This window comes from Pelodiscus sinensis, chromosome 20, assembly GCF_049634645.1.
Source record: "Pelodiscus sinensis isolate JC-2024 chromosome 20, ASM4963464v1, whole genome shotgun sequence".
Classification (NCBI taxonomy): Eukaryota; Metazoa; Chordata; order Testudines; family Trionychidae; genus Pelodiscus; species Pelodiscus sinensis.
Window position 1 is genome coordinate 7,000,938 of NC_134730.1, and position 14,020 is coordinate 7,014,957.

Consider the following 14,020-nt stretch of genomic DNA (forward strand, 5'->3'; position numbering starts at 1 on the left):
CTCCTGCAAAATTACATAAACTTGAAATCATAAGATTGAAAAAAATATTGTGTGTGTGTGTGTGTGTGTGTGTGTGTGTGTGTGTGGAGGGGGGGTATTCACTGGTTTCTGAGATATCAGGGTGTGCTTGTTACATGTAAATTTACTTTTTAGTAATTAAAGCTGAAATTCTCATGTGACACGATGAATCTATGAGCTGAGACTTTAAGAAAAACACCAAATATCATGAGACTCATAATAAAATCTTGAGTTGGCAACACTGCTGCGTCATTTGTCCCTGTCCCCTTTTTGCTCTGCACTGTTGCAAATCAGGAAGCAAGAGGCAGTCTCTCGTTTGCAGATAGAAGGGTGAGCGCTCACACAGAACCCTTATCCTGTGCTTATGCTGGGGCACTGCTGCTTTGCACTGCCCTTCGGAGCAGTGGGCAAGGACCCGGACATGGAGAGTGATTCCAGAAAGTCAACTCTGCTTATGGGACCTCCAACCTGCATTTCAATCCCCCTCTCTTTAGAACACACAACATGGAGAGGGATTAAAAATTAGCTCCAACTACTGAAGAGCTTCCACTAGTCCAGCGGTTCCCAAACTTTTTGACACGGGGACCAGTAAATCCATTCACGAACTTTTGTAGGACTGGCAATGTTCATTTTCATATTCATTAATCAATGATGAATATTCAAATAAGTTTCTGGTCCTCCCAAAACACCCTAGTGCCAGCTTTAGCAAAGCTTTTGATACGGTCACCCACAATATTCTTGCCAGCAAGTTAAGGAATATGGATTGGATAAATGGACTGTAAGACAGACAGAAAGCTGGGTAGACCAGGGTTTCCCAAACTTTTTACTTTAGTTGGAACCCTTTTTTTGCAGTACAGTGAACCCTCGCTACTTCGCGGTTCGACTATCGCGGATTCACGACTTCGCGGACTTTTTTCATTACATTATGTATATACGTGAATCCGCGATGGTCGAACCGCGAAGTAGCGGTTACCAAAACTTTAAAAAGCCTCCGGGGAAGCCGGCGGGGGGGCATCCCAGGCGCGCCTGGGCTGCTCCCCCGCCGGAGCCCCTCCGCGGCTTTCAAAGCCTCCAGGGAAGCCGGCGGGGGGGCATCCCAGGCGCGCCTGGGCTGCTCCCCCGCCGGAGCCCCTCCGCGGCTTTCAAAGCCTCGGGGGAAGCCGGCGGGGGGGCATCCCAGGCGCGCCTGGGCTGCTCCCCCGCCGGAGCCCCTCCGCGGCTTTCAAAGCCTCCGGGGAAGCCGGCGGGGGGGCATCCCAGGCGCGCCTGGGCTGCTCCCCCGCCGGAGCCCCTCCGCGGCTTTCCCCGAGGCTTTGAAAGCCGCGGAGGGGCTCCGGCGGGGGAGCAGCCCAGGCGCGCCTGGGATGCCCCCCCGCCGGCTTCCCCGGAGGCTTTGAAAGCCGCGGAGGGGCTCCGGCGGGGGAGCAGCCCAGGCGCGCCTGGGATGCCCCCCCGCCGGCTTCCCCGGAGGCTTTGAAAGCCGCGGAGGGGCTCCGGCGGGGGAGCAGCCCAGGCGCGCCTGGGATGCCCCCCCGCCGGCTTCCCCGGAGGCTTTGAAAGCCGCGGAGGGGCTCCGGCGGGGGAGCAGCCCAGGCGCGCCTGGGATGCCCCCCCGCCGGCTTCCCCCGAGGCTTTGAAAGCCGCGGAGGGGCTCCGGCGGGGGAGCAGCCCAGGCGCGCCTGGGATGCCCCCCCGCCGGCTTCCCCGGAGGCTTTGAAAGCCGCGGAGGGGCTCCGGCGGGGGAGCAGCCCAGGCGCGCCTGGGATGCCCCCCCGCCGGCTTCCCCCGAGGCTTTGAAAGCCGCGGAGGGGCTCCGGCGGGGGAGCAGCCCAGGCGCGCCTGGGATGCCCCCCCGCCGGCTTCCCCCGAGGCTTTGAGGATCCTACTTCTACTTCGCGGATTTTCATCTATCGCGGTCGGGTTTGGAACCTATCTACCGCGATAAACGAGGGTTCACTGTACTGCTTTTTGCAGCCCAAAAATATAAACACATAAAAAACAAACTGAGAAAATACCAGACATATAACATGTCTGGTATTTTCTCAGTAGGTAAGTTGTATTATTACTAGTTGTATCAGTTTGTAGTTTCGAGCTGCCTGGCTGGTAAATGTGCTCAGGCTGTATGAGTGTGTCTACCAGCCAGATAGTTCACAACTACTCGAGGGGAGGATGTGTATGGGGAGGACAATAGAATCCCCGGGCCAGAGTAACTCATGCTTTGCAGAGGGGAGGGGGAACGGGGATAACGCCCCAAGATCTATATATGGCCGGGTCAGTCCCACTCCCTGCAGGACGATTCATTCCTCCCCCCTGCTCCCCTTGCTGCGCCTCTGGCCAGCCCCACTTCCCCCAACCCCCTCCCGGGCAGCCAGTTCTCCCCCGCTTCTCCTCCCAATCTCCCTTGGCCAGCCCTGCTGCCCGTGTCCAGCCCTCCTTCCAGCAGCCGCTTCTCCCACTCCGCCCAGATCTTCCCCTGCCAGCTCCCTGCCCCCAACCTCACACCCCCCGGCAGCCCTGCTTCCACCGGCCCCCCAATCTCCCCAGTCTGCCCCAATTCCCCCGGCCAGTGCTGCTTCCGGTGGCCAGCTCTCCCCTCCTCCCCCCCCTAGAATCTCCTGGCTGCTGCACCTGCCCTTAGCCCTCCTGGTGCCTCCCCCTTCCCTTACTGCCCCTGCCCCCTTTTTCCCTAATACCCACCCCCTCACCACTCTCTGCCCCATTCCCCTCCTGCCCCTCTGTGCCCTCACACATAACTTGCTCCATCCTGGCCTTCCTTGTGCCCACTCCTTCTTTCAAGCCTTCTCCCAGCACCTCCTCCTCCAGCCCCCAGTGCCCTTCCCCTCTCCTCTCCTCTCCTCTCCCAGCATCTCCCTGTCCCCCCTCCCACTGACACCTCCCCTCCTGCTGTTTCCCTCATTGTCTGCACTTGGCCCCCTGGCATTTGTCTCTCTCTCTCCTGCACCCTGTCCCTTGGTGCCTTCCCCTGCCGCTGCCGCGCCTCGCCTCGCCTCCCCGCCGCCGCCGCCCAAGCCCGTGTCCTTCTGCCCATGTTGCGGGGCCGGAGGCCACGCTCAGGCCCCGGAGGCCGAACCTGGAGCCAGCGTGTCCCCGCCACGTGCCCCCGAAGAGTTTTAAAATCCAGGGCCGTGGCCTCACATCACGCCCGGGCGTCCTCCCTGCCCATGTGCAACGCCGTGCATGGGCAGCAGCAGGCGGTGAGGAGGAGCCGCACACGGCGGGGACGCTCTGAGGGCGGGGTGGGAGGACGCGCAGGGGGGCCAGGGTCAGGCAGAGCCGGGGGAGAGATCCAGCTTCACATATCGGTGGATCAGGGCCCCGGCTCTGTAACTCGCCGGCACTTCCAGGTTCAGGGGGACGGGGCCCGAATCGGCCTGAGGCCAGCCCTGCTGGCAGCCACCAGGCATGCTGAGGCCCGGTATTTTTTTCCCACAGCCCGGTACCGGTCCGCGGCCCACAGTTTGGGAAACGCTGCACTAGTCTGTAACCTGCTAGTAAGAGTCTAATAATAATAGAGGAAGAGGTTTTCCAAAGCAAACCTGGGGAGAAGCACTCAGTCCCCCACGGAATGTCAGTGAATTGGGCACCTTAACTGCCCTTGCTGTAGTCAGGATTAGGGATGTTAAATTGTGGTTATCTGACTAATCATGTAGATGATACAATTTGTATCGACTGCATAATTAATCGATACGGACTGAGGTGCAGAGGCGCAGCGGGGGCAGCTCCAGGAGCCAGCTAGAGTCGGGACAGAGCAGCCCAGCCACCAGGCTCTTACTACATTTAAAATAAAGAGGCGCAGCATCCTGGACCAGCATCCTGACTCATGCTGAGTCCAGTGGCCCATTCTCGCCGGCCAGCTCTGTCCACCGCGAACAGAGGCTGCTCCAGCACCAACCTCTTTGCAGCAGCCAGGGCTGGTCATGGCCAGGGGCTTCTACTGGAGCAGCCCCTGCACGCACCCAGTCTGGGCTGCCATGAACAGGGGCTGCTTGGTAGCAGGAGCCCCTGTTTGTGGAGAAGCCCAACTCCTCACTGCCTCACCTATATCCCCTCCCCCCGCTGCCTCATGTATTGCTTCAGCCTCACCTATCCCCCCCACTGCCTCTGATAGAGGCATGGGAAGGAGGGGAGGTGGCACCATGGAGACAGCGCTGGGAAGCTTTTAAGCCAGTTCCTCCCCAGCACCAGCTCCTGTCCCCTACCACTTGCTGTCTCTCACGGAGGCATCAAGCGGTGGAGAGGGAAGCGAGTAGTCGACTACTTGCTAACATCCCTAGTCAGGATTAGCTGGTTCTGCTTGGTGCTATGCAAACACAGATAAAGAACTGCTCCCTGCTCCAGGGACCTCATATTCTAAGGAGGGAAGAATGAAGTGTAATTTTCATTAGCATGTTTTATTGTGAGTGTGGGGGGAACCTTTGGGGATTTTGGAAAAAGGCTTCCAAGTAAATGATTTATCAGGGCAATAAAGGGTCAAGGACTGTTGGGATGGCATTTAATCCAAACCGTTCCATCTATGAGCGGGTATTCCCTGCTCACTGGCTTTTCATAGCTTTTCATAGCTGCTTATTGTCCTGCATGCTGTATGGACAGAGTCCTTTTCCTGGTAAGGTGTGGCTGATGCATGTCAGTGATTTGGCACTAACTTAATGCAGTTTGTGCTATGTTCAGTCAGAGCAGGCTGGCTTTTTGGGGTAGCAGAAGTTCTTGGTTAGTTTTGAGTCATGATTTGGGAGTCCTATGTAAATGGTCCCTATCGTTAATTTCTCTTTTCTAGAAATGTCTCAACCTGAATTCCTGGTCCAGACACTCCTGACTATTGGGTCCACATCCAGGTCTTGAAACCACTGTTGATTGTTTCTCATCAGCCTTTCCATGGATGGCCATCCTACCCAAGGCACTGGCTTGTGTCCCATTGTACAGGCAGGGAACAGAAGCACTGAGAGGCTAAGTGACCCACCCAAGGCAGACAGGATGTCTGTGACAGAACAGAGAACAAAACCCAAGTCTCCCAGCAGACTGAGGCCGATGTGGATGTGCCACAAACTCTGGGCCTCCTACTAAAATGCTGAATTCAGAAACTGCTCTGCTTTTGGCTACAGCTGAAAGAAAAAAAAACTGTATCCTAACAATCTGAAACCCCCAAACTGACAGTGGTTGTGATCTTTAAGAGCCTGCTACAATACTGCAAACCAAACCAAAGGCTCCTCCCTATCTAGCTGTAGATCAGACCTGGGAATCAGGCTGCTTACTAGGTTAAGGGACTGATTGTATATCAGATAAGAGTGGCCTGGGTTTTTCTTGTGAGGAAAGTGTTAGAAAAGCCAGTGCCTAGAGCTGTGCTCACTTGCATTATCTGTGGGATGCTTGGGAGGGTTCCCTTCCCATGGAGTCAAGGCTCTGCCTCCCATCTGCAGCAGGTGCCTCCTCTTCTCAGGTACTGGCAGTTGATGTTGGAATTTAGTAGAGGCTGCATGCAGAGTCCATTCCATGACGGGCACCACAATCCAGTTCCTGTTTTACTCCTAGTAAATTAAGACAATAGGAGGTGACGCTTCGCTTTTCTCCTACCCCTGCAGCTTTTGTTCAGAGAGACCCTGACTTCTGCAGGCGAAAGAAGGCTCCCAGTCCTGGCAGAGAGGCCTGTGCTGTGTGGGGGGAGCTCCAGCTGTCAGCAAAGTGATGCTAATGGATGTGACAGATTGTAGGTCTAGTATGGCAGTGGAGCGGGTGCAAATAAACCTCAGCCTCAAAATAGGACCCACCGGGACAAAGAAGGTCAGAATGTCCTGCTCTTATATTTTGGTCCATGAGTTTTATTTCACCCCCCAATCTCAGCTCTGTTTCCTCTTCCCTAAGAAGGAGGTTGGGCAGGACTTTAAGCTGCAGGTGGCTGTATTCTCCCAGATATGCAGCTGTCCAATAACTCCTAACTAGCCATTTATCAGTAGGCTTCCCAGTCACTTGCTGGTTAACAATTGGTATGTACAGCTCTGCTCTACGCTGCTTCTGATGCGCAGGGCTCTTCTGTCTATCCAGCAGCATTCACAGGCACAAAATTAACTTTAAATCACCAAATCACCGCAGGAAACAAACACATCCTTCACTAAATAGAGTGGCAGATGTGGCTTCTGCAGTTTCCCCCATCAGAACATTCCACCCACCCCCAAACCCATGGTAAAGTTTACCATCATTTGCCTCTCTCCTTGTCTGTTCTGCTGGAAGCCAGCCAGGGTCAACACAACTGGGCTCCCAAGCCAAAGACCGGGAACCCAGTGGAACCTAGGCTTAAGAAAGATGCCCTGTGTTTCCTCTGCAAGTGCTTCTCTCTGTCACCCTGGCCTCAGTGGGCACATGTGGACACAGCACTGCCAGTGCCAGGAATATTTGCACATGAGTCTGAATTTGGTTTTGTTCTAAGTAAATGTAGCACACTGGAACTAGAATGGGGAGGAAGGGTGTCCATTGGCTGGGTGCTAACTCAGAACTTGGGAGACCTTGGTTTAAAAGTTCCCTGCTCTGTCACAGACATCCTGTCTGCCTTTGGTTGGGTCACTTAGCCTGTCTGGGCCTCTGTTGCCTGCTTGAACAATGTGACACCAGCATTTCTCTGCCCTCCACAGCTGTTGTCTGCATGGCTGTCAGAGACTGAGAGGTGCTAAGAACCATAGTAGTGGGGGCCAGAGTATTGTATTAGATAGATAGGAGGAATGGATTGATGGACCTGGAGAGCAATGCCTGTTAATGTCATTTTCAGGGGGCCTAACAGGTGTGGTGTTTCCAAAATATGGGGTACTTTGCCTACAACTTGATTGGGAGTGGCAGTCGGGGTGGAAGGGATATGTTCTCTTCAGCAGTGAGTACATTTTACGGCTTTGAATTTGCCCATCCCTCCTCTGTCCGACTGCCCCTCAATTTCAAATAAGGATGGGTGGTGATTAAGGATGTGAATGGTTAACCAACTAGACGTCAACTAGATCTATCTGTGAATGGTTAACTGGTTAACCGGTAAGCATCACCCTTACCTGGTGATGCTTACTGGTTATGGATAAACGGCAGGGGCTGGAGCAGCCTCTCACCCACCACAGGCAACGGGCTGCTCCAGTCCAGCCAGCGCACCCCACAGTGATCCGAACGGGACGCTCCAGCCCAGCTGGAGCAGCTCCCATCCATGGTGGGCTGTTCCAGGTGCGGCATGGGTGCTGCAGCCTAGCCGGAGCAGCCCCTTTCACCCACCCCCGTTTATTCAGTTAACCGTTTAAACATAAGGTTTAACTGGTTCACTAATTAAACAGGATTTTTCATCCCTAGTGGTGATCCAGTATGAAAATGAGAACGGCCCAGACCTTACCCCCAATCTCCCTGTGGTGAATAGACACACGGAAAAGAAGGGAAAAGGGAAAGGAAAACTGAACTCAGGTCATCTGAAGAAGTGGGCTGTGGCCACGAAAGTTCATGATACCTACATGTTTTGTTAGTCTATAACGTGCTACCAGACCATTGGTTGTTTTTTTCCACAGTTTTATGTTGGTTTTGCACTAGAACCATCTGCTCAGAACTGGAGTGTTTGTTAGCTGAGGAACCTGTGCATGGTCTGCTCTGCTGCTACCTGTGGTGCTGGAGCAGAGGGGCTCAAAGCAAGAGGAAACCGTGTGAGAGAGAGAGAGCGGAAGTGTACCAAACCCACAGGAGAAGCTTTTTGGGTCACATGTAACTATGACTCTGCTGAATACACATCTTTTCTGATTCTCTGTAGCTTTTGAAATCAGTACTTACGTTGCTTTGTTCATTATGGCCCAGATTCAAGAAAGCACGTAAGAATGTGTGTAAATTTAAGAGGTTCTGTTGAAGGCAGTGGTACAACAGTGCTCACATCTATAAGTGCGTTTCTAGTTCAGGGCCTGAGGGCTTAGAGAAGGCCACAGCATTGCTAAGCTGGAAAGTAGAGCTAGGCAGGGAAGCTCCAGTCACTATCCAAGCTGAGGACTGGTATGAGCCAGGCACTTAGGCTGTGAATGTGAAATGAAGATAAACAAGGAGACTAATTCGTCAGGGGTGTGAAGGGTGTATGTAATGTCTCTCAGTCTTGAAAGATTCCAGAGCACTTGGGCAACAAGGGGCTTGCTCCAGTTCTCATTGTGGTTGTGACAAATTGGGGAGTTTATTCACCTCGTTATGTTGCATGTGAGTTCTCTTGTCCTGTGGTAACCCTCTGTGTGTGCCTCAGTTTCTCTGGGAACTGCACCAATATCTACGTGGTGAGGGGAATTTCAGGTATGATAGCAGGTTCCATGTACACAATGGCTGTTGCCCTTCGTGACTTGAACCTGGGGGCGAGGGGTGCAACCAGGTGACACCTTTTGCCTAGGAAGCAGGGCAAAGGCCTGAGGAGAGGCCTGGCTGGAGGGCTGAGACCGGGCTGCTGGGAGTGGGGCAGTCTGGGCTGGCTTGGGGTGCAGGATAAGAGCCAGGGCCCCTCTCTCCCAAAGATGAACTGTACTGACTGCTCCTGGTTTCTGTACTAGAAGAGCTCAGGGATAGTGTTTCACACCACATCCAGAAGATGGCACACGAAGGAGCCCTGACAGTTTCGCTTTCGGCCCAGTATAGGATGTGGCACATAAAAGGTGCAGTGCTCCAGTCCTGTCAGCACCACCCCTGGCGTGCCTGGTGCTGTGAACGAACGTCTGCTACAGAGATGAACCCCAGCAAGACAGAGGAACAGGAAGTCCTGGTGGACTTTGAGGCAACTGGAGTCCCAGGGCTAAAGCTGTTTACTATAGAAGTGAGGAGTCGCAGGAGAGTGAAGCTAAACCTTGATGGAGCAAGTTTAGTACTTTGGGAGGGTTGGGTTACAAACTGGCTTGAATCACAAGTTAAATGATTTGCGAAATAACTTGGACCGTTGGGAGAGAATGGATGCCTTTTGGGGTAGAGGGAGAGGACCAGGCTTGGAGGGTTATGCAGACAGACCTCTCAGCCCTTCAGGGAGATCAGCGATAGGGCTACCAGCATGAGACGCTTTTCTGTGAAAACAGAAAGAGATTTAAATGATAACCCGAGGCTGCTTCCTGTTTACACGGCAAGAACTAGATGATCTCCCGGGAGAGAGGCAGGGATGTTTCCCAGCCTGGGTACCCTCTCCAGGGTTCGTGTCCTTCCTCTTGCTCCTGCACTCTGATTGGCTCCTGTCAGTCTCTCTGTTCTGATTGGCTGCTGTCCTCAAACTCCTGCTCCATATACCTACCTACCTATCCCAAATATGGATGGAAACCTCACTTTTTGACCTTTCACCTGTTTTGTCACCATTGTATCATAGAAGTGTAGGACTGGAAGGACCTTCTCCATGTCAAATCCCTGTTTCCTCTATCTTCCCCACCCTCTTCCTAGCAGTGTGAATCCCCCCCCCCCCCCCCTTCTCTCAGTTCAATTACAAGTAATTCCTTTTCTGGTTATCTTGCAGTTAGTATCAGTGACAGAGTGGGGCAGGGGCCCAGAGGTTGAGGTGGGCATGTGGTTGGGAGATGTGAGGGCAATGACTAATGGGAGTACAGGAATTTGGATAATTATCTAAGGGTTACTGATAACTAATTTGAGACTGATTATGCAAAGCACTACCCAACAGCCAGTTAGAGTGTGTATTTGAGAAACAGAGCTCCAGTTATGTCACAAGCTACATCCCGCTATTCTAACTGGCTGAGGGGCTCTGGTCTACACAACTATCTTAAACAAACTAAGGCCAGGTGTACACTAGTGGAGAAAATAGATGCAAAATATGCAGCTCCAGCTAGGTGAATTGTGTGAGCACTTCTGAAAAGGGGATGTTGGCCAAGGTGTAGAAGCTCTAGAAGCTGTCGATTTGAGCTGGGTGGGAACTGGATTTTCTTTTTCATGGAAAATTCCATAAGTCCACATTTCTTTCACTTCTGAAACCGAACAGAAACCAAACCTTTGACATTTACTGCAGCTATTTGGGGAAGAAAGAAAAGGTTTTGGGTTGATGAAAATATTTTGATTTTGACCCATTTGACCCAAACGATGTAAAACTTTTTAATATTCGAAAAACGAATTTTTGTTCAACTAGTGTTTTGAAGTGAAAAATCATAACGTTTCATTCCAGAAATGTTGAACTGGGATGTTTTGACATTATCAAAATGCATTGTTTCATTTGTTTAAAGCTATATGTCAGAATCACCCCTTTAAAAACATTTTGATTTTGACAAGTATCATCTTTCATTTTAAAAAATTATGAAAAATTTCCAATCAGTTGTACAGTAGATGTGATTAACATCTGTCTCCCAATCATCCAGGAGCTTCTCTGGGCACTAGCCAGGGCTCATTCTTAATCCTTGGCTAAGGTAAATCTCTCTGCCTGACCTCTCTCTTCCCCTCACCTCAGGGTATAAGGAACAGGGAGGAAGCTTCTCGGGGTTTTGTGGCTGTGCAGAGATGAGATGGGAGTATAAAGGAAGCTGGAAGGTGGGGGAGGGGGAGTGGAAGTGGGGGTGGGGGGAGTGCAGAAGTGGCTTTGGCTAGGGGGAGGGATAGAAGGAGAAAAATACCAAGGGTGTGATTGAGGCATCAGCACAGGAAAATGCTCCTTTGGCAGAGCCTGAGTTCTTTTCAGTAAGTGGGAAGCTGTTGATGCTTGTTTGCTTGCTATGGTTAGTGGTTACCCTAACATAACCCCCGTTTGTTCTAGACCAAACCCACTGGAAAGGCAAAACCACCCCAGCACCTGGGTGGGTTTAAGAATAGGTCATTTTGAGAGTGACCGTTTTCAGGAGGAGAGTGCAGACAGGCCCAGTTTAACATTTTGTGGGACCGCTGCCAAGCATATTTGTGGGCCCCCCGTGTAGGCATTATCGGCCCCTCCCGAGCGTGGGTGTGGTATGGCAGTGGTACGGTATGCCTAGTACTGAGTTTGAGGCATTTTTCATTTTGATCACACACCTCTGCATGACAGTATGCACTGCTGTACACAGCTGCCTCAGACCTGGTTTTTCTCATTGAGCTGTACACCCATGTGGATTTACCAGTGTCCACAGTGAGCAGAAACTTCATAGCGATCAGGGGAAACTCCCCACAGATTTATCTCCCTCATCCAGATATTCTATAGCCATGTCTCCAGTACCACTCTATGGCCCTGCTCTGAGCTCAGTAAAGTTCTTCTGCCAGCGACTACCTGACCAGTTCTGACACATCCCTCCCCCAGCGCCCATCCTGCCACGTGAGCAAGCCACTTGCAAACACCACTTCCCCAAAGTGAGCATTTAGCCCCTGGGAACCTGAAATCACCGGCCTTCTCCCTCTGCTCCCATCGACATGCTCATCCACTGCCCGGTCACCACTGCCTCTCCCCATGCTTGTTTCCTTCTACCTTGGACATGCTCCCCAGCTAGCTGGGGTCATTCTCCCCCTGCAAGCCTGACTTGCTTCTTCTTTCCTTGCTCCCCTTGACATTCTTTCCCTGCTGGTGATTGTTCCTTGACACTAACTCTAGTTTCTGTACCTGCTCCTAGCTTCGTGGCCCCAGTCATCACAGAGCCACCTGCAGCTCCTCTGATTACAGCCATGGTGGCAGTTGCCAGAGGCCAGCCTCAGACAGCTGCAGCTGCCTGCCATGGGTGAGGCAGCAATTCCAAGGCTGAGCCTGCTTGAAGCTTGCAATGGCAGCACTTGGGACTAAATCCTCAGCAGTGGCCCTAGACAGCTTCACACTCTGCAGTTTGGTGCTTCCCTCTAGGGCGGCCATGGCTTTAAGTACCTGAGATGCCCATCTCCTGCAGCAGGGGCCCCCAATTCCCACGCACCCCTCAGCTAGCACACAGCCGGAATGACTTTGGAGGCTGTTCCCACACACCCCTCAGCTAGCACACAGCCGGAATGACTTTGGAGGCTGTTCCCACACACCCCTCAGCTAGCACACAGCCGGAATGACTTTGGAGGCTGGGGCACTAGGAGATTTCCATCCCTGAGCAGCAGCTGTTCAACAAGCTCACACCGCCTTCTTCTGCCATGGGACTGGGACCCTACACCTGTATAACCAGTTCTGCCCAAAGCCTGCTGCAGTGAGAGTTTTCATTGTCTGTAATGGGCTGTGTATACAGAAGCAAAGGACCCCACTCTGGGCTCTAGGAGCAATGTGCATTCTACACTGCACTCATTTATTGTAGCAGAAAGATCTCACCTTCCCTAGTGAATAATCAGCACTGTAAGTTTTTCTCATAGACCTCCCACCCAATTACTAAATATAAAGCTGTTTAGCTTATAAGGGCTGAAACTATCAGGTAATATGGTTACAAGAGGAAGGCCCTTCTGAATTCAGTAGGAATTTTGGATGTGCACAGGACTGTTCCTGCTGTTACAGAAGTGAAATCAAGTGGAACAATTTCCAGTTTGTGTGATTGGACGATATCTGGAGCCATATTGTAAGTTTATCCCACACGGTGAGAAAAAGCTGAGATACCTTTGTTGTTCTTTTGTTCCGTTCTTCATTTTTCTAGAGATTTTGTCAAAGTAGTATTACTGTCTTCTTTTTAAACAAAGAAAACTTTAAGAAAAAGATAATTGCTGTTTAAAATAATAATTCCAGACCAAGTTAGTACTGGGAAGATGCCAGCATTTGTTGCTCAATTTTATCCTACTTTTTCTACTGGAAATTGCGGTGGATCAGTATTTGACGTGGGAGAAATGACGTAACAGCTGCCTAAATTGAACTTGAGCACTGCTGAAGTTGAGAGTGTTCAAAGCTAGAAGGCAGGTGCTTGATTTCATTCCTGAACATTAGACAAATTTGGAAAGGAAAAGCAAATTTCTGTTCCCATGGCTCAGAAGTGGATATTGAGTTAAATCTTCCCGTGTGTCTACATGTACCTAAAGCTGCCCAGGCTGTCTAGTAGAGCCCTCCTTCCCTTGCTTATCATTTAAAGTTCTCCTCGTGGTCCATAGCACCCTTGCTAGGTGTCAGATAGAAGTGCATTGTCCACTCAGTCCACCCATTTCCTTCTTTGGGGGTAGCATCTCTAATCCAGTCCGGGAAAGGCTTCTGCGAATGAGATCTGGGCCAATGCCATCTTCTGCTCCCTGTGCAGTACACATTCCCCATTCAGCAGTGCCACCACCTTCTAGCAGCAAGTTCTCCTGCTTCCCCTCTCACTCCTCCTCCTTTCCTGTTGCCAGCTGCCCAGGGAATATTGAAAAACGTAGTCCCTTCCGTGCTCCAAGGCTAGCTCTACAGGCAGGGAACTTACCATGGAACTATTGCTCCCAGGGTATCTTGGCTTCCTTGCGTCCATGCTGCTCTGCGGCAGGCTCCCACAGTGCAGTGAGAGAGGTAGAAGTCATTGAGGCCCCTTCTGAACTTGGGCCCGGCCCCACAGAGCCACTAGTGCCATGGCAAATCCTCTGCTGGGTGCAGAATGCCTGCCTTCAGTCTGCTTCTCTTTGAGACCCAGGTTTTCTGTGGCAGGTTGGGCCAGACAGAGAAATGACCCGTTCTTCAGACTGGCTCTTGTCTGTGGGCTGGGAAGGGACATTCTGGAGGCAACCCTGGAAGCTGGGGAGTTCTGGGCTGACAAATAATGGTCACTTATTCTAGGGCTCGCAGTGGAGCAAAGCATTGACATGCCACCTCCCAGGCTCATGGATGTGTATTACATGTGTGATAACCCTCCTCTGCCTAACACTCTAGGAGCTGGCTCTGATGATCCTGACTTCTAATCCAGTATCCTGGTTTTGTCCAAGACTGTTCAGCTCACACTCCCATGTATGGCCTGAAAAGTCAGACTTCAACCACAGATCCCCCTTGCCAGTTGCATCAGAATTGCTGTTGCACATATTCCACTGGGAGGCATAGTTCTATAGCAATTTTGATTGTGGATAACTGAAATGTCTGTACAAAGGCCGCTATGGCAGCAGCCTGGTCTCCCAAATCTCCCCCCGGATAAGGTGCTCTGCTTTGTCAGTTGTTGGATGTAGGAAG

General features: G+C 51.8%; 1 protein-coding gene across 3 annotated transcripts in view; it reads left to right on the top strand.

Annotated features, from left to right (window-relative positions):
• Positions 1–14,020, top strand: part of SEPTIN9 (septin 9) — a 264,222-nt gene that overhangs the window by 185,691 nt on the left and 64,511 nt on the right. The gene's annotated exons all lie outside the window — the stretch shown is intronic.